The sequence below is a fragment of the Sebastes fasciatus genome, chromosome 5 (genome assembly GCF_043250625.1).
Source record: "Sebastes fasciatus isolate fSebFas1 chromosome 5, fSebFas1.pri, whole genome shotgun sequence".
NCBI lineage: Eukaryota > Metazoa > Chordata > Actinopteri > Perciformes > Sebastidae > Sebastes > Sebastes fasciatus.
This window is the reverse complement of record NC_133799.1, coordinates 39,162,077-39,181,040: the sequence shown is the minus strand read 5'-3', so window position 1 is coordinate 39,181,040 and position 18,964 is coordinate 39,162,077. Positions and strand designations below refer to the sequence as shown.

Sequence of the window (18,964 nt, the reverse complement as noted above, 5' to 3'; positions counted from 1 at the left end):
GAACTCCGTTGTATCCAAGAGGTGTCTTTTTTTATTACAGTACTCATAAAAGATCAAGCAAACCCTGGTGTGCAGTGGTCAAAATGTTTATGGCTTTTGATGCTGTGGTGGTTGGTACTGTTTGCAGGCTATAGCAGCATGGATCCTGTCAACCATATGTTTGTTTTGTGAGATGTCCTTAACTCCACCTTATAGGAGGTGTATATATAGTCACCATTCAGCTGCGGTCGTGTTTACCATACTTCACCAACTTTTGAAGAGGACACTTTCTCCTAACTCATCTCTTGCATTCTCACATATCGGGGCAATTTCTACCAATGGCGTCTTTTCCCTGTAAGTATAACCATTTTTATTTATGTTTTTATCTAACACAGTTATTTTTTCTTCCAATAATACCAGTTTGTTTTTATAGTAAAAAAAAAAATGTTGTTCTTAACAGTTTTATTTATCAGGTTACATGGCCAGTGGTAGCAACCGCCACGACAGAGGTATTGAAAACTTTCAACCTGGTGATAATGAAGGTATTTAATTCATTATACTTGTTTTGTATTTTGTTCATTATATAGAACTATTTTTTATTTTGTTTTAGACTAAGTGTATGTTGTTTTTATTTTATTTTTGTTCTGTTTTTTTTTACATCTAGTGCCTTCAATCAGCTACTGGGGAACACCTTTTCAGCGGAGAGGGATCTTACAACCCCTAAACCAACTTTCAAAAGGTATGTACATGATAAAATGTAGATGTTAAAATAATACTTGGATAATTAATACATATGATTATTATAGCTAAATACTAAAGTGTGTGTGTGTGTGTGTGTGTGTTTGAATCTAGAAGAAGAAGAAGATTCGGACTTTGAGGAACCAAAGAGCAGGCTTAAAAGACCGAATAGACTTCAATCGGGCCCAGTAAAAAAGAGGCAAAAGGAAGAGAAGGAGCGCCATAGGGTTCTAGTGCATACAAGGTATGTATAAGATTACGGTATTCTATCTGTATCTACGATTATTTTTTTTATATATGTACTAAGTCTTTTTTTTTTTTTCACCTAATGTCTTGCATCAGACCGGTGATTGATGAGGACACCATTGACTCAACATTGGATTCAGTTGTGTTGGCTTCGGTTACCGAGACGCTTCGACGTGAAGAGGCAGAGGACGTGTGTGCTGTCGTGGATCAATTGAAGTCGTTATTAGCAGCGCAGAGACAGCCGACCGCAAAGCTTGTGACAGATATTTCTCAAGAAGAAGATGACATTCAGCATGGTGAGTGGGAACCATACAGTGAATGGGGGGAGAATTTGAGTGTACCATGTGGTTATCTTAAGCAGGATTGGTTTGATTCACTTGTTTATTTTTTCATTGAAAGCCCAGTATAGCTCACCATAGGAGACTTGAGTGACCGGATTTAAATCTGCCGGTACATGGCATTTGGCACATCCGTGAAAAAAACATCCTGCAAACTCATAGCAGGTGTTTGTAGCAGGATTGTACCCATCCACAAAGTATGGGCCAAATTGCTGTTCACCACGATTGAGTGCATGTTGCATCTCAATGTTTTCTGTATGGGCCACATATTCAAGCCACTGCATAGACACATCTGAATATGTCTTATTCTGTTTGGTGTATGCACCTTCATATGTGAGGGCTACAGTGTCTCTGGGCAGGAACAGTGTTTTGAATACACCCATACAACTGGAGGGTAGAGTGGTAAATGAAAACGGGTCAAGCTGTGTACATTCAAGAAATGTTTCACGATAAATTGTGCATGCCCGGCGCAACACCTCCACATCATTAACACAGTAGCGACGAATCTCCGCTTGAAAATCAAAAGTTTCATTTCGGACTGTGTCATACCATTGCATGAACGAGGTTTTCTCATTTTCACACATGGTTTCGTACCCATATTGAGATGGGTCGGGGTATGAGCCTTTGTATTGCTCATTTTCTCTAGTGTTAAATTTGTGGGGAAAATAGCCTTTCTCCAAATCCTCAAACCCCAAAGCAGCAGGTGTTTTGGCCAGTCTCATGGGTAAGAAACTGAACGAATCAATCCACCTCTGTCGGTATGTATGGTCGTACATCAGAATGACCCTGCTACCTCTCATCATTACCATAGGAGTAATCCTTTGTTTGACAAAGTACTCAAGCAGAATGTAGTTGTCAAAGCCAGATGCGTTATGCGCAATGAACGTATACCCCTGGTATTTTGGCTGTCTGTACCGTTTCACAAAGGCATCCACGCATTTTAATGTGTTGAAACAAAACTTGTTTCCATCAATATCCATTGCACACACAAAATTTGCCTCGTGTTTGCCATCGTGAAAACGTGTCTCAAAATCAAACAAGATGTACTTTCTCTGGGGAGCACCCTTCTCGATTGGTTGGATAAAGCACTCGTGGGGCACACTGCTTTCCAATTTTTGTTCACCACAGTGTGAACAGACAAGGGGTGCGCATTTGTGTATTTTTTTTTTACCAGGCATGTATGTTTTTCCACATGCCTCACAGTATTTTAATGCTGTACATGGTATAACTTTGTGTTTTACTTCAGGTACTTTGTGTTGCTTGAAACAGAATTGTGATTTACATATGCGTTTACAGTCAGGGCACTTTAACGTGCGACCTTGGTACGTATGACACTCCTGTGTAAAACAGACATTGCAGTTATGCTTACAGTTGTGGTACAGAGGCGTTTCATACGTATCATAGCAATACTCACACACATATGAAGCCCCGAAAAACCCTGTCTGGTTTTCAATCAGATAGTAGTGGTCATTGTGTAAGTATAACCAGACTGTACGCTTGTGTGGTGCGTCGCATGTTTGGAAACACTGCAAGCGTTTACGCTCAGAGCCATGATGGAAGACTATTATTTTCATGTCTAGGTGTTTCTCAAATTTGGTGACATCGGAGAACGATACTTTGTGCATGTGATCAAAACCGACTGCAGTGTACAACTGTTTTGCATATTCCAATTTTTCATCTCCAGCCATAGCATTGTTAACAAAATGTGCAAGACAGATAGAAAAACATAGATTGTTGCCCCCCATGTTGTCAGGATTGTACAGATGTCGACCTTTTTTGGCCAAAATTTCCTCATAGGAAACTTGACCCAATCTCAGACGCCTTGCTCCACCACGACTATCCCTAGCAACTGTAACAATAAACTCCAATTCATCATCCGTCATAGAATCATCATTGCTTTGTAAGACCTGTGATATTTCCTCCATGAACAGATCCACATTGTATTCATTATCTGCGTTTAAGACGGCTTGTACATCGCTAGCCAGTGATGGGCCCCTCAAGATGACATTTAAAACACTGGTGGGTGGGGAATCCTCTAAGGCTCTCTCAATCACACCAGACAGTCTCTCTCTAACTCGATTAGGTACCTGCTCGGGATCATCAAGATTAATATCCCTAAAATCAACACACTGACGCAATTCAGAGGCATTAAATGCGGGTATGTTTCTAACTTGTATATCTCTAACAGGGACACGGGTGTTTTCTACATGTCTACCCGCCCCATCCTGTACGCATCTGCTAAGACTGTCTATACGTGGAGAAGCTTCTACATTGTCACCCACAAAGCCCTGGTGTTCGTTATTCAAAGCAGTAGCACTGTTCACATCATGATTATCAACACTAGCCCTGATCAAAGCATTATTATCGTCATTGCAGGCAGACACAGTGTCAAATGTCTCTGTAGCAGCAGCAACAGCAGCAGCAGCCCCGGGAACCAGAGCATTTACAGTAGGAACAACAGTAGACAAATCACTTAAAATAGAATCAAGCCTCGCATTGGTAAATTCACCCCACTTTCTGATAGTTTTGGTATTGTATTTTACACCGGATAATTGTGGTAAACCATGTCTCATAGCATATTGGTCACTAACGGCGTTATATTGTTCGACAGTGTGAGTGATATGAGAGATTTCATCATCACTGTCTACTTCATTGACAGTATCATCATTAGTTGCGTTACGACCATCGTCATCATGATTATCAACACTATCATTAACAGTGATCAAAGCATTGTTATAATCATGGCAGACAGACACAATGTCAAATGTCTCTGCAGCAGAAGCAGAAGTAGAAGCAACAGCAACAGCAACAGCAGCAGCAGCAGCAGCAGCATCAGAAAGCGGAATATTTACAGCGGGAATAATAGTAGACAAATCACCTAAAATAGAATCAAGCCTAGCATTGGTGAATTCAGCCCACTTTCTGATAGTTTCATTATTGTATTTTACACCGGGTAATTGTGGTAGCCCATGGCCCATTGCATTTTGGTCACTATGGGTAATATATTCTTCGACAGTATGAGGGACATGAGAGATTTCATCACTATCAACTTCATTAACATCATTATCATCATTAGCAACGTTACGACCAGCGTCATCACTATATTTGAAAATTTTTCTAGGAGGTGACATGTTATCAGCTAATATTTGAGCACTACGATGAAGGCCTGCTTTTTAGGATGTTTGATATATGTGATAGACCCGTAACCATATTATTCTGGATTCTAACCAGTTCTCCACTGGCTGCATGCAGGGCACAGATGTCAGAAGTCAGAATACCTCTATATAATAGATCGGATTTACACCCAGCCAGAACAGTATTTAATAAGTTGTTGTTTTGTTTTTCTAATTCAACTATTTTACTATTCAAAGACTCATATTGTTCTTTGTGATCCTTCTGTATTTCTGCTAATTTACTGTTCACCATGCATTCGAATTTATCAAAGCGGTTGCCAATATCAACCCCACCCCCTAATGACAAATCCTCAGTGGCACAACAGTCAACCACACTTTGGGTACGTAATTGATCAGGATGAATTGCCTGTCGTTGTGAAGATGGCAACAGATCCTCGAGGTCGCTCCAGACGAGTAATTCTAATTGTTCTGAAGAACCAGGCTGTTCATTATCCTCCCCCACACACGTCTGTGTCGCAGGGCGTGTGTCAGAGGTTTTCTCCTCAAAATCAACAAGTGAATCAAACCAATCCTGCTTAAGATAACCACATGGTACACTCAAATTCTCCCCCCATTCACTGTATGGTTCCCACTCACCATGCTGAATGTCATCTTCTTCTTGAGAAATATCTGTCACAAGCTTTGCGGTCGGCTGTCTCTGCGCTGCTAATAACGACTTCAATTGATCCACGACAGCACACACGTCCTCTGCCTCTTCACGTCGAAGCGTCTCGGTAACCGAAGCCAACACAACTGAATCCAATGTTGAGTCAATGGTGTCCTCATCAATCACCGGTCTGATGCAAGACATTAGGTGAAAAAAAAAAAAAGACTTAGTACATATATAAAAAAAATAATCGTAGATACAGATAGAATACCGTAATCTTATACATACCTTGTATGCACTAGAACCCTATGGCGCTCCTTCTCTTCCTTTTGCCTCTTTTTTACTGGGCCCGATTGAAGTCTATTCGGTCTTTTAAGCCTGCTCTTTGGTTCCTCAAAGTCCGAATCTTCTTCTTCTTCTAGATTCAAACACACACACACACACACACACACTTTAGTATTTAGCTATAATAATCATATGTATTAATTATCCAAGTATTATTTTAACATCTACATTTTATCATGTACATACCTTTTGAAAGTTGGTTTAGGGGTTGTAAGATCCCTCTCCGCTGAAAAGGTGTTCCCCAGTAGCTGATTGAAGGCACTAGATGTAAAAAAAAACAGAACAAAAATAAAATAAAAACAACATACACTTAGTCTAAAACAAAATAAAAAATAGTTCTATATAATGAACAAAATACAAAACAAGTATAATGAATTAAATACCTTCATTATCACCAGGTTGAAAGTTTTCAATACCTCTGTCGTGGCGGTTGCTACCACTGGCCATGTAACCTGATAAATAAAACTGTTAAGAACAACATTTTTTTTTTTACTATAAAAACAAACTGGTATTATTGGAAGAAAAAATAACTGTGTTAGATAAAAACATAAATAAAAATGGTTATACTTACAGGGAAAAGACGCCATTGGTAGAAATTGCCCCGATATGTGAGAATGCAAGAGATGAGTTAGGAGAAAGTGTCCTCTTCAAAAGTTGGTGAAGTATGGTAAACACGACCGCAGCTGAATGGTGACTATATATACACCTCCTATAAGGTGGAGTTAAGGACATCTCACAAAACAAACATATGGTTGACAGGATCCATGCTGCTATAGCCTGCAAACAGTACCAACCACCACAGCATCAAAAGCCATAAACATTTTGACCACTGCACACCAGGGTTTGCTTGATCTTTTATGAGTACTGTAATAAAAAAAGACACCTCTTGGATACAACGGAGTTCACATATAGGGATACAACTGTGTTTTGTTCACTGAACCAGTATCCACAGGAGGGGGTCTTCTTTTGTTTACTGAGCAACTGATAACATCTTGGATACAACCGACTTTTTTTTTATCTGACTCAGGATCAACAGTATGGGTCTTCTGTGGAAACACCAAAAAGCAAAAACATTTGGTCACAGGGACCAGGGGTTTGTTTGAACTTTTAATGATACTGTAATAAAAAAGACACCTCTTGGATACAACGGAGTTCACATATAGGTATACAACTGTGTTTTGTTCACTGAAGCAGTATCCACAGGAGTGGGGTCTTCTTTTGTTTACGGAGCAACTGATAACATCTTGGATACAACCTACTTTTTTTTTTATCTGACTCAGGATCAACAGTATGGGTCTTCTGTGGCAACACCAAAAAGGCAAAAACATTTTGGTCACAGGAAGCAGCGGTTTGTTTGAACTTTTAATGATACTGTAATAAAAGACACATATTGGGATACAACTGTATTTTTTATCTGCATCAGGATCCACAGGATGGGGTCTTCTTTTTTTGTTGTGGAGCAACTGATAACACCTACAGCAGACACCTTTGGATAACTACCAATAATTAACATCAGCCCTAGGGTTACAAAAAGGACACCAGGGTCACAAAAAGGTCACCAGGGTCACCAAGGGTGCACCTGCATCCCAACACACGCACACGCACGCGTGCGCGCGCGCGCACGCGCATTTCACATGCACGCGCAAAGCCACCAGTCCTATACTACTAGCACGGGTCAAGGAAGAACCCATTAAATTGCAGATCCCAATCACAGGGCGGATACATGCAATATGTTTTCACTTTTTTTAAAGTGACAACATTGTGAGTCTGCCCCGGGATTGCCTGCATATGGCTCTCACCTCTTAACCTGACCAGCCGGATGGTTTGTTACACAGAACCATCCAAGAAGCTGTCATTGGAAACTGTTTGGAAAAGTGCAGGCACTTTAAAAAAAAATACATGCAGGTGATTGGATGAACCATTTGTCAATCAAACTCTTGCCGAAGCCAGTCAGGAGAAGAGAGAAAACATCTTTTCCATCGAGAAAAGCCTTCAGTGTCGTTCTTTGCTCTTCTTTCAATAAAGAATAATCTCCAGTTCTGATATAACTGATGCTATTGGAGCATCTAGGCTAACCTCTTCAGGAGCCGCCATTGTTGTTAAGAACGAACAGTCGCTCCATGTCGCCTAACACTATAGTCTCACACACCTCAGCCACGCCCATAGCTGCCAGTGACTCCTCATAGGATGCTGATTGGTCTGTGTTCTGGCTTGGTGGACACAAATGCATTACTTGAGGCCTGACAAGATGGATTTTGGTGTGATATGTGATCCCGCCATTCTTGTGTGATCTTGTGACTTCGTGAGAATCCAGCTGCTAACCTGAGGGGGAATAATTCACCTGTTAAATATAAATTAGCGTGAACAACTGAGCCAATGAGATACTGTAGAATTAATACTATGTAATATAAGCAATATTCATGATATTCAGGAAAACTTGTGATCAAATGTCCACAGGCCCAGTTCTGCATCTTAAGATCAAATCTGATGAAGATTGTTAGTGAAGGTGTCTGGGGTCTCGTTATATTACAAATATAAATAATAAAACACTACTTGAGTCATTTCAGCTCAAGTCAGTTTACATACATTTAACATATGTTGACCAAAGTGCTGTAAAGAAAAGCTAAAAGTAGATTTAAGTAATCAAAATACAGAACCGAGGTAATTGTGGAGTCGGATGCTGGGCTGCTGCTGGTTGATGAAGCCTATTAGTGGAGCGGCTAACATCCATTTTTCAGTCAAATCGTGCAAATAGTGATACAAGCACCAAATTTGGCATGATAATTCCCAAGGGGTCACTTAGCAAATATAAACGATCGGCCACTTGAAAATCCAAGATGGCCACCAAATTGACCTGCCGTTAATGGTTTCTCTCATAGAAATTCATCTACTTGGTCAATTTGAGTGATCTTGGTGTCAAATTATGTGTTTTCTAGCATGCTGGATTTTATTTTGATAGTTTTAATAATTTTGATCTGCAATATGGTGGCCATTTTTCAAGATGGCTGTCAAATTTACTCGCGGAGAATGTTTTTCTTAAAGAAATGCATGTACTTGGTCAACTTGAACGATTGTGATATAGAATTATATGTTTTCTGGTATGCTATCTAATTTTACAGCTTTAACATCCTCCAATACGTTTTTTTTTAAACTTTTGGCTGTCCAGTGAGTCTTTGCTTTGTGGTGTTTGCATGGCTCAATTGGCTTGTAGGCCTACTGTTGTAGATATCAATAGCTGCTGTTGCCATAGGTGTAGGGGCTTAGTGGTAGAGGTAGTACCTTTGTTTCAGAAGTCAGCCACATCCTCCAGGATGGACTACTGGCACTGGTTCTCACTACTTGCCCAACTCTCACCTATGGCTCCATGAAGTTGCTAGTGCACGGCAACGGCCACAACCCGGGACACCTTGTTGGCTCACGGGCTGAACTAGGTGAGGGTAGCACACAGAGTCTCTCTGTGATGGAGTATGTCTAGCTCCAAATATCAAAGTGCATAGAGTCAACGAACCAGCCATCTTTATCCATAAGGTTCCAACCCAACTGCCAGAATTGTCACAACAGCAGAGAACTGTAAAGGAGTGATTGTCGGGCACTACCAGGGCACTGGTGACAATCGCTGCTGTGTAACTCAGAATGGGGTTTAACGTCAGCTAAGTAGGATTCAGCATTATACTTAGTGTCCCAAATGCTGCTTACTACCAACCCCTGATCAGTTTTAAGCAGCCACACCTGAATCGACAGGATGTGCAAGCGCGGGAGAGCCATGCCGAGGATAATGGGGTTTCAGTTATCCAGATAGTGTACAGATTGCATAAAATAATGCATGAACCTAGCTATATCCCATACAAGCAAGTGCCCGTGATACAGGGTGGTAAAAGGATAAACCTTCGACCCTAAACATCACAATGGCTTTAAACCAAAAATCAACTGAAAAATGTTGACACACTGACTGGGCCAAGTTTTGCCTTTGTCAAATGGACAAGAATGAGGGCCTTACTTCTCCACATATAAATCCCAACAAAAGAGTAGGTGATGGGTACAGCCTCTTGGCAAGGAAAATTCCCAGATTCCATGCAGTCAGTCAGCTACCAGTCAAGCGTGACCCAACAAGACTAGACGACGACGGTAGTGGGATAGAGGAAACCTTGATGAAGAAATAACACCAAGTTACAAAGAGCTGAAAAGAGATCAACCCCTTCAACTGTTACAGATGAGAACAGCTGCAACAAAATACCACGGAGGGTCAGAGATACTCTATCCCCCAAATGCTTTCTGTGCGAGGAAGAAGGGGGCAACTTAAGATAAGCAATGACCATGAAAATGAATGAAAGACTAAATGACTGTGCAAAACTTTCAGTGATGGAAAGCGCCTTCTCAAACTGAGTGCTGGAGATGTCATCGTGCTTGCTTGGCTGCTCTGTACAAACGAGAACGAGCCTATCTGAATGCCCAACAGCTGCAGAAGAAAGAAGAGCTGGCCCAGAAGAAGGAAGCAAATATGGAGAAGCAGTCCACCTGGCAAAGATTGCTCAGATGATACGTCGTGACATGTTTCAGCATAAATCAGAATTCAACAGCACGTCTCATGATGACAAGATACCGTCACACCATTCCTGCTTCAGTTTGTATGTATGATTGAACATGGAGTTGATATCAAGTCACAACTCCAGAATGGCGTATCAAAATCTGACTTTGCAACTGTTACAGTACAGCTGTTTTGCCAAATACAGGGAAGGATTGCAGGTCCACAGGCACTCCAAGGACAGGAAGACACCTTTTGCTATGTATGTTGGCCTGTCTGTGTTTGCCAAGACCAGAAAGAGGCAACTGATATATATGTTGGTGTGGGAACCTCATGGATAAAGATGGCTGGTTCGTTGACTCTATGCACTTTGAAATTTGGAGCTAGAAATACTCCATCACACAGAGACTCTCACCTAGTTCAGCCCGTGAGCCAACACGGTGTCCCGGGGTGTGGCCGTTGCCGTGCACTAGCAACTTCATGGAGCCATAGGTGAGATTTGGGCAGGTAGTGAGAACCAATGCCAGTAGTCCATCCTGGAGGATGTGGCTGACTTCTGAAACAAAGGTACTACCTCTACCACTAAGCCCCTACACCTATGGCAACAGCAGCTATTGATATCTGCAACAGTAGGCCTACAAGCCAATTGAGCCATGCAAACACCACAAAGCAAAGACTCACCGGACAGCCAAAAGTAAAAAAAAGAACGTATTGGAGGATTTTAAAGCTGTAAAAATTATTAGATTAGATAGCATACCAGAAAACATATAATTCTACATCACAATCATTCAAATTGACCAAGTACATGCATTTCTTTAAGAAAAACATTCTCCGCAAGTAAATTTGACAGCCATCTTGAAAAATGGCCGCTATATTGCAGATCAAAATTATTAAAACTATCAAAATAAAATCCAGCATGCTAGAAAACACATAATTTGACACCAAGATCACTCAAATTGACCAAGTAGATGAATTTCTATGAGAGAAACCATTAACGGCAGGTCAATTTGGCGGCCATCTTGAAAAATGGCCGCCATCTTGGATTTTCAAGTGGCCGATCGTTTATATTTGCTAAGTGACCCCTCGGGAATCATCATGCCAAATTTGGTGCTTGTATCACTATTTGCATGATTTTTCCACTATCCGCTCCACTATATAGTTATAGCAGCAGATGGCTGGCTGAGACTGCTGGCTTGTCACCAAAAGCTGCAGGTGGGACTTGCTGTTGAATGGTGACAGCTGCGTTTTAAACTGTGCTAAAAGCTGTAAGCAGAGACTGTAGGTGGATGCTGGACTATAAGGATGAGGCAGGAGCTGGGGCAGTCACTCGCTGATGAAGACTGTGGCCGGATGCAGGTAAGTCAAAAAGTAGAGTTATATTATTTAATATATCCAACATCCATTTACCTTTATTCTGTGGTAGCTGGAGGTGGAAGCTGAGGCTGGTTGCCCGAGGCAGTAGGCAGTACTTAATGGCAGGAGGCTGGGACTAAACTGGAAGGCAGGAGCTGGAGGCAGAGTCTGGTGAAGGCTCGAGACTAGAGCTAGAAAAGACTAGCTCTAGGGCAGCAAAGGAGGGCAGCTGACTACTAGAACCTGCATACAGAGGCTGTTACTGACTGGAAAGATGTTGGATGTTGGATGTTGGGGTTTACAGCTGAGTGGGGGTCAGCTGCAGTTTTCATATGCAGCTGGCTGTCAGAGTCTGTAGGCAGATGTACAGGGTGGCAGCTAGCTAGCAGGTTTTGCATGCTGGCAAAGCTGTAGGTGTTTGCTCTAGTGAAGTGTCGGTCGCGAACGAGCCGGCTCTTTAAAGTGAACGATGGGAGCCGGCTCCCGTCCGCGAGACGTTTTTTTTAATTTTTATTATTAATTCAAGGCAGAATGATAGGACGATCTTCTCCACGCCACGGGCACTCCATGCACTGACTGTGACTAGTGATGTTACGTGCTGTGCCGAGGCTTCGGAGCGTGTGTCGAGTAATCCAGGAAGTTTCCTGCGATGCGCGTATCGAGGCTTGTATTGTTTTAGACCAATGACGTCATTGATGACATCCGAAGCCTCGCTGCCCGGCCGTACCGCCCACTGGTTCTTGAAATGTTTCAGATCTTCACTGGTTCAACCAATGCCGCTTTCCAGAAGTGACACAGAACACTAATATTAACCCTCCTGCAATTATTATATTATATTACACTACACTACAATTCAATTATTAATTTAGGATTGGTTTGCACACATAAGATGCATTACTCACAAAACAATTACAGTTTATTATCCATGTATCTTATATACTCATAATATACTTACTAAATAGACATTTTATTAAATATGATATATATATATATTGATTATATGGTAATAGATTTTTTTTCATTGTTTATAGTCATTCCCAACAGCCTTTACTGGCGCAAAATACAGTATATCACAGATCTGTGTTCCCAGTAGACCACAACCAGCACTGATCCCAGTAGAGCACTTACACTTACACACCAAAAACTGACAAACTGACAATAACCTGATATTTTCAGGTGGATTTTCATTTAATTCTCACTGACAATATCATTTTCCACTTGTGCAATTTTGTTAATAGTCTGTTTATTGTCAATACTGTATAGACTCCTATTTTTATACTTCCAATCTTTATACTTGGTTCATATTTTGTTACACTTTGTTTAGCTCTTTTTTACTGTGTTAGCTTATGCATCTTGTTTCTTGCACTATCCCCTTTGCTGCTGTACACTGCAAATCTCCCCACTGCGGGACTAATAAAGGAATATCGTATCTTATCTTATCACATGGTTAAGATCATATTTGTCTGTTTTACACTCTTTGACCACCAGGTGGTTTCGTGAGCACATGAAGCCTCGAGCAATGAACCCTTTTCCGAACCAATTTGCTGGAAAGCTTCAAAGCTTCATGAGGCTTCATCTCGCCATCACTAACTGTGACTGAATGTTGTGTTATTGACGAATCAGATGATGACAGAAAAGGATCATACCATCACGCAGGGAGGGGCGGGGGTGGGCAGCGCGCTGACGGTCTACAGGTACAGAGCAGGAGGGAGAGGAGGAGAGAAAGAGAGAGGAGTGTGGTGCGCGGAAACGAAGCAGCATGTAAAATTATGGTATTCTGGAAATGATAAGGTTTGGTATAATTATATTGAATAATTTAAGTGATATATGTGCACACATACTAATCATAGGTCAAAACAGCGCTAAATTATAAAGGGCAGAAGTGGTAAAATTAAGAGCCGTTTGGGAGCCGAAAGAGCCGACTCTTGGTGAGCTGAGCCAAATGATCTGGCTCACTAAAAAACAGCCGAAATTCCCATCACTAGTTTGCACTGAATACAGGTGCCTGGTAGAGGATGCAGGTGGTGGCTGGATCAGCAGTTGCTGGCTGAAGCTGCAGGCAGACGCTGTAGTTGCAGTTTCCAGGTAATGTCTAGCTTTTTTATCTTATTGCATTAGAAGATATTGACCAATGAACTTTAAAAGGGCGTGGCTCAGCACATCAATAGACCTAACTCCAGAACCGTTGGACCCATCATCACGAAACTTTCAGGATATGTACACAACAATACCTGAAACATACCGTGAAAGTTTGATTAAAATCAACTACTAGGGGTCGCTTCAAATCAGACTATACATCCGAAATTGTTCTCCAATCAATACAAAAACCTGCAGGATATGTTTTCTAACAATTTTTAACCATGTGTGTGAAACTATTAAGAGAAGACTCTATAGGGGGCGCCATCAGTTCCAAATTTGTGCATTAGCATGAGCAAATTTGGCCCTAAATCAATGAGTGTTTGTCCAAACATCACCAAAATTGCTGGATATTTTTAATTAAGCTGTTGAAACGTCCCCAAAATGCCAAGAAATATGACTGACACATGGGTGTCATTGGTCTCACTCCTTCTTTATACAGAATTAAACCAGCTGAAATGACTTTGCTCTGCTTTGTGAAGCCCAAAACCTGATCACTGCTGCTCGCAGCTTTGATTTTGGCAAATCAGCTGCTTCCTTCTGTTGAGCAAAAAGGGTTGAACCCGCAAACTTATTCTAAGTTTATTAAAGGGACTGTTTGTAAGAATCAGAAATGTCTTGTTAACAGCAACACCTGTGGCCGTTAACTCAATGAAAGTCAGCGTCCTGTTGCTCGCGCTCGCGCTTGTGCTCGCTCTACATAGACATGAAGGAGCATCGCTCAAAACAGTGAGGAGACACACGTCAGCTAAAAGCACAATATCACTCTATATTTCAGCTGCTTGGCAGTAATGTTAGCTGACCAGACGAAGGTCTCTCCATGAATCAATGCTGATCCTAGTGATGGCTTTTCCTGTCTCAGCCTCCCGACCGCGACCGGAGGGAACAGGGGAGACGCCGGAGTTTTGGTCGGAGACAATAACGTTTCTCTCTGCAGAGCCTCGTCACTTCACAAGAAACGGGAAACCTCTGTTGGTCTGGAGGAGCTGCAGCAGTTATTTCTGCACAAACGTTCACTAGATATTCTCAGAGCTAAACTAACTCTTCTGCAGTGTGTAGTGTGCGCGCATGCACGTGAGAGTGGAGCGAAAGAGCGAGAACGAGCACGGTGTGTGAGTGAAGGCAGGCAGAAGCTCTCCAAGAAAACCGGTTTAACAGTCCATCACCAAGCCTACACAGACTACCTTCAAGAATACAAAGATGCTCTCTCCACAGCCCGGTCCACCTACTACTCTCACCTCATACACTCTGGCTCCACAAACCCCAGGACTCTCTTCTCCACCATCAATAAACTTCTCAAACCCAGTGACAACATCTCCAGTTCCTTCACAGCCAACAAGTGCAACGCTTTCCTCTCATTCTTCCAAACTAAAATCGACACCATCTACAGAAAACCTGTCCACCTCTCCACCGCCCCACCCTGAATTCATGACTAACTTCCGGCCCATCTCCAATCTCCCCTTTCTGTCTAAAATACTGGAACGTGCTGTTGCAACCCCACCTTCTGGGGGATCTGGTCCCCCTAAAAAAAATGCAGGTGCGCGCGCTTCCTCATTTTCAGCATTGAGGTAGCAAATGAACAAAGAAAGAAAGAAACCTTTAAGCTAACAATATCAGGGACCAATTGTTTATTTATACTATAATAAATACATCTATTTAATTTTAATGAAATTTTTGTCTTTAAACCATTGTGATGTCTGATGTGGTTGCGGTTTGAATGGCTAGGGTTAAGGTTCTGGGGGGGGGGTTGTTGAACCCTTGCCCTACAGTGGCAGGAGAACCAAAAGGGCACCAAACCGGCCCTGGTTTACAATATGCTCATGGATTGTACCCTTAATTAGATAGGATGAAGTTTCTCGTACAGCCCTAGAGCCATAGCTTTGTCATAATATGAATTCTTAGATAAAATGGAGCAACGTTTTGTTGATATTCAGCCCAGTCAGAACAGGAATTCTTTGATGCACTTTCTTGCGTGTGCGCTTTGATGTCGGGTTTCTGTTATGTAAAAACTATTTCCAACAATCCTTGTTCATTCATGGCTAATGAGGGCGTCCATTTGGATCGTCTCGTGTAATTAATTTTCAGATTCCCCTTGCAACCACAAACACCCCATAGCCTAATTTTCTCTCTCTCTCTGTGTCTTACGCAATAACATGCACAAGTTTGATTGAGTGTGATCATTGTGCACTGTTTTGTGCTTCAGGATTGAGTTGTGACATGATATTAAATATATAAAACAGTGGGAACCAGATGTTTTGAATGCTGTATCATTTTATCTGCATATTGCTGCAGCTGTCACTATACTATTATAAACAGACGTAAAACCATTAAAACACCAAAATTGGAATTACTAGTTTTTTTCACAGCTGTTCCAAGTGAAAAGATTATTTGAGATGAAGTTTTGGGCGCCGCTCAGTCTGACACAGATGTGATATGCCTGAAAAAGAAACTCCAGAAAAAAGGAGGAGAAAAAAACAATGTGCAACAACTGATTATAATCTACGCCACACAAGCATCCTGGGATACGCTGATGAATTGGCAAGGGGAAAGAGTCCGTTTACATTCTTTCATTCGTAGTGACATAAACAGCTGCACATGTTTTGATTTGTATCAAGAGAAATGCATGAGGAAGTGACGCCCTTCCTCATTTCTAGTTTCTAAAACCTCCTCATCTTTCCATACTGTACAAATGTCATGAGTGAAAGTTACCAACAAAATAATCCTCATGCTTAGTGAAATATCTCAACAACTCTCAGATTGGTTGGATTTATGCACACGCATTCATGATCCCCAGAGGATAAATCCTACTGACGGTGATTTCCTGACGTTACCTCTAGCGGCACCATGAGGTTGATCTTTTTTGTTTGTAGAGAAATGTCTCGACAACAATTGGATAGATTGTCATTAAATCTAGTACAGACCGTAGACTGTATATAAGAAGTGGACGTTGTCACCTTGACGTCACCTATCGGTTTGTGGACTGCCGTTTTAAAGACTTGAGTTTGGCATGTTGGCTGTCACCATCTTGGTTTTTTGCCATAGCCATCTTGTTTTTTTGCACCAGAGGTGACACCAGAGGGTGGAGTTAAGCACAATCAAATGCTGAATAAGACATTAGGTGACCTAAATGTTCTAATTCATTTTCATGAAGTGAAAACACACTGTGAAAGGGTTAAAGTTCTAAAACGAAAACACACACAACTCCCAGATTGGACAAATCCATGGTAGCGACCTGTCAATCACAAGGTAGCCCCGCCCTAAAGCATCCCCTGCTTTATGGTCTATTTGACTCTAAATGGGACCATCATTTACTAAATGAACATCATGCTGTAGTGAAGAAAACTTGAAATTAGTGATTGAGACCATAAACTCTTGTTGACAATGTTTACTGAGGTAATAAATCAAGAGAGAAGTAGGCTCATTTTCTTATAGACTTCTATAGAACCAGAGGAGTTGCCCCCTGCTGGCTATTAAAAAGAATGCAAGTTTAAGGCACTTCCACATTGGCTTCACTTTTCAGACCCAGAGTTACCCACTGGCTCAGATAGTATAATATTCAGGAATCAAACTTTCAATTATCCAATATTTTGGTTTACGACCAAATACCTTTGGAGATTCATATTTGATCAGCGTTGCCTAGTTCGACAGTTTGATCAGAGTTCGTAGGTTTCGGGAGCAGTGATTGACAGCTGCTTTACAGACCACTCTGCTCTGATTGGTTGTTTTCCTTTGACACAGTAACATTTTGTAAATGCCATTAGGAGCACTAGGAGGACACAGAGGAACATGATTTTTTTTCACAGATTATCGGTCTCATGCACTACTGTCAGGATGACAGTACACATGACACTTTTATAAAAATGTTTTATTGTATTGCTCAAAGTTACCTACTGCAGTTTTAATAGTTTCAAGCAATCACTGATTGACTGACTTAGAGTTGTACTTTTGCAAAAGTGCTTCCTTCAGTCTTTATCTAATCATACAGTTGTGTCATCAAGAATATGTATGTTTTCATATTAATCAAACATGCGGACAAGAAATCAGATAGTGGATGGTGTAAAAATGTGTCCGCTCTTGTGTCTTGAGAGGGAGCCTTTTCACGCTCCATTACATTCAGGCAGCTGTTGTCACTTGTCAGTGAGGGGGGTAGGGGGTAGATAACAACAGTGTTATCAAGATTATTCTCACTCTGAAATGGATTTTCTCTATCTGTCTACTCATAGAACACCCACCTCCTCCCAGTTCCCACTGAAGTATGCAGGAAGGTGAAATCCTCACTCAACCCTATACCACTATACTATCATTAATCCTCGTATGTAACGTCTCTTACTTCACCTTTCCTCTGTCGAAACTTCCCATTTAATGACATTTAACAGAAGCAGTGTGTTTCTAGTGATGTGCAGCAGCTTGCATATTTGCATGCAGCTGCATATTTGTAATACTACTGCCTTATCTGTGATCTCTAAAGCCAATTTAAATGCCTTCTCACTTCTCAGTCAGACTAACAGACTCTTAACGGCTTCCCTTCCTTTCAGGCTCGAGTCACCTTTGCTGCTCCTGCGTGTTTAAGTCTTTAATTACACAAGCCATAAAGTTGTCAGTGGAGTGTTGGAGATCACAGAGAAAATTGTCGTCACCTGTGGTGATCACTCTGCATCGTAAATCAACGGGCTCCCGCGGCTGCTCGTTCAGAAGATCACTTTGAATCCGATGTGGTGGATTTTAAATACACATTTTCAGTATTAAGCAGATTAAATGCCTTAGTCAGACACTGTGAATTAGAATGTTGTGACGGCGCTTCAAAACATGGAAAGAGAGGGCCAAGGATGTGTGGCATCCATTCATTACACAAACAGGACTTGAGTTGTGATGTGTGATTGTTGAAAATGTTTAAAGTTGTTGACTGTAAGCCATTGGTTTATATGATTTATCTAATGATAGTGTGCACATTGCTGTCAGCATAATACGCAATGGGTTTTGAGTCATTATCTATATATTTATACAAGCTTTTTTAAACAACTGCAGAAGAAGAACTCAAAATGATTTTCCTAAAAATATAACAGAGCACAGTTTGCTCTCATGCCTGGGCTTACTTTCTATAAGTAAGCTAAATTAAAGCGACAATACGCAGAATATTTTTAGCATCATTGGGCAAAAATTCCATAATAACCTTTCAATTCAATTCAATTCAATTTATTTTTGTATAGCGTCAAATCACAACAGAAGTTATCTCAAGACGCTTTATATATAGAGCAGGTCTTAGACCGTACACCATAGTTTAGAGACCCAACAAGATCCACCAAGCGCACTGTGGCCAGGAAAAACTCCCAGATTAGTGGGAAGAAACCTGGAGCAGAACCGGGCGCAGGGCGGGCGGCCATCTGCCGAGACCGGCTAGGGGGATAGATAGATAGATAGATAGAGAGAGCGAGAGAGAGAGAGAGAGAGAGAGAGAGAGAGAGAGATAGAGAAGCAGCCACAATAATAGCATAGCAGCTGTAATAGCTAATACAAGTAGGACTGATAA

General features: G+C 41.4%; 2 long non-coding RNA genes across 2 annotated transcripts; one reads left to right on the top strand and one right to left on the bottom strand.

The window, feature by feature from the left end:
- Positions 1 to 300: 300 nt before the first annotated feature.
- On the top strand, positions 301 to 1,306 carry LOC141768639 (uncharacterized). Its single transcript, XR_012594135.1, has 5 exons — positions 301 to 333; positions 440 to 521; positions 644 to 718; positions 832 to 961; positions 1,060 to 1,306. It is a non-coding gene; the product is annotated as an uncharacterized LOC141768639 (long non-coding RNA).
- Positions 1,307 to 5,024: 3,718 nt separating this feature from the next.
- On the bottom strand, positions 5,025 to 6,039 carry LOC141768638 (uncharacterized). The gene is made up of 5 exons (XR_012594134.1): positions 5,998 to 6,039; positions 5,810 to 5,891; positions 5,613 to 5,687; positions 5,370 to 5,499; positions 5,025 to 5,271 (listed from the first exon to the last, which is right to left on the bottom strand). It is a non-coding gene; the product is annotated as an uncharacterized LOC141768638 (long non-coding RNA).
- Positions 6,040 to 18,964: the final 12,925 nt, after the last annotated feature.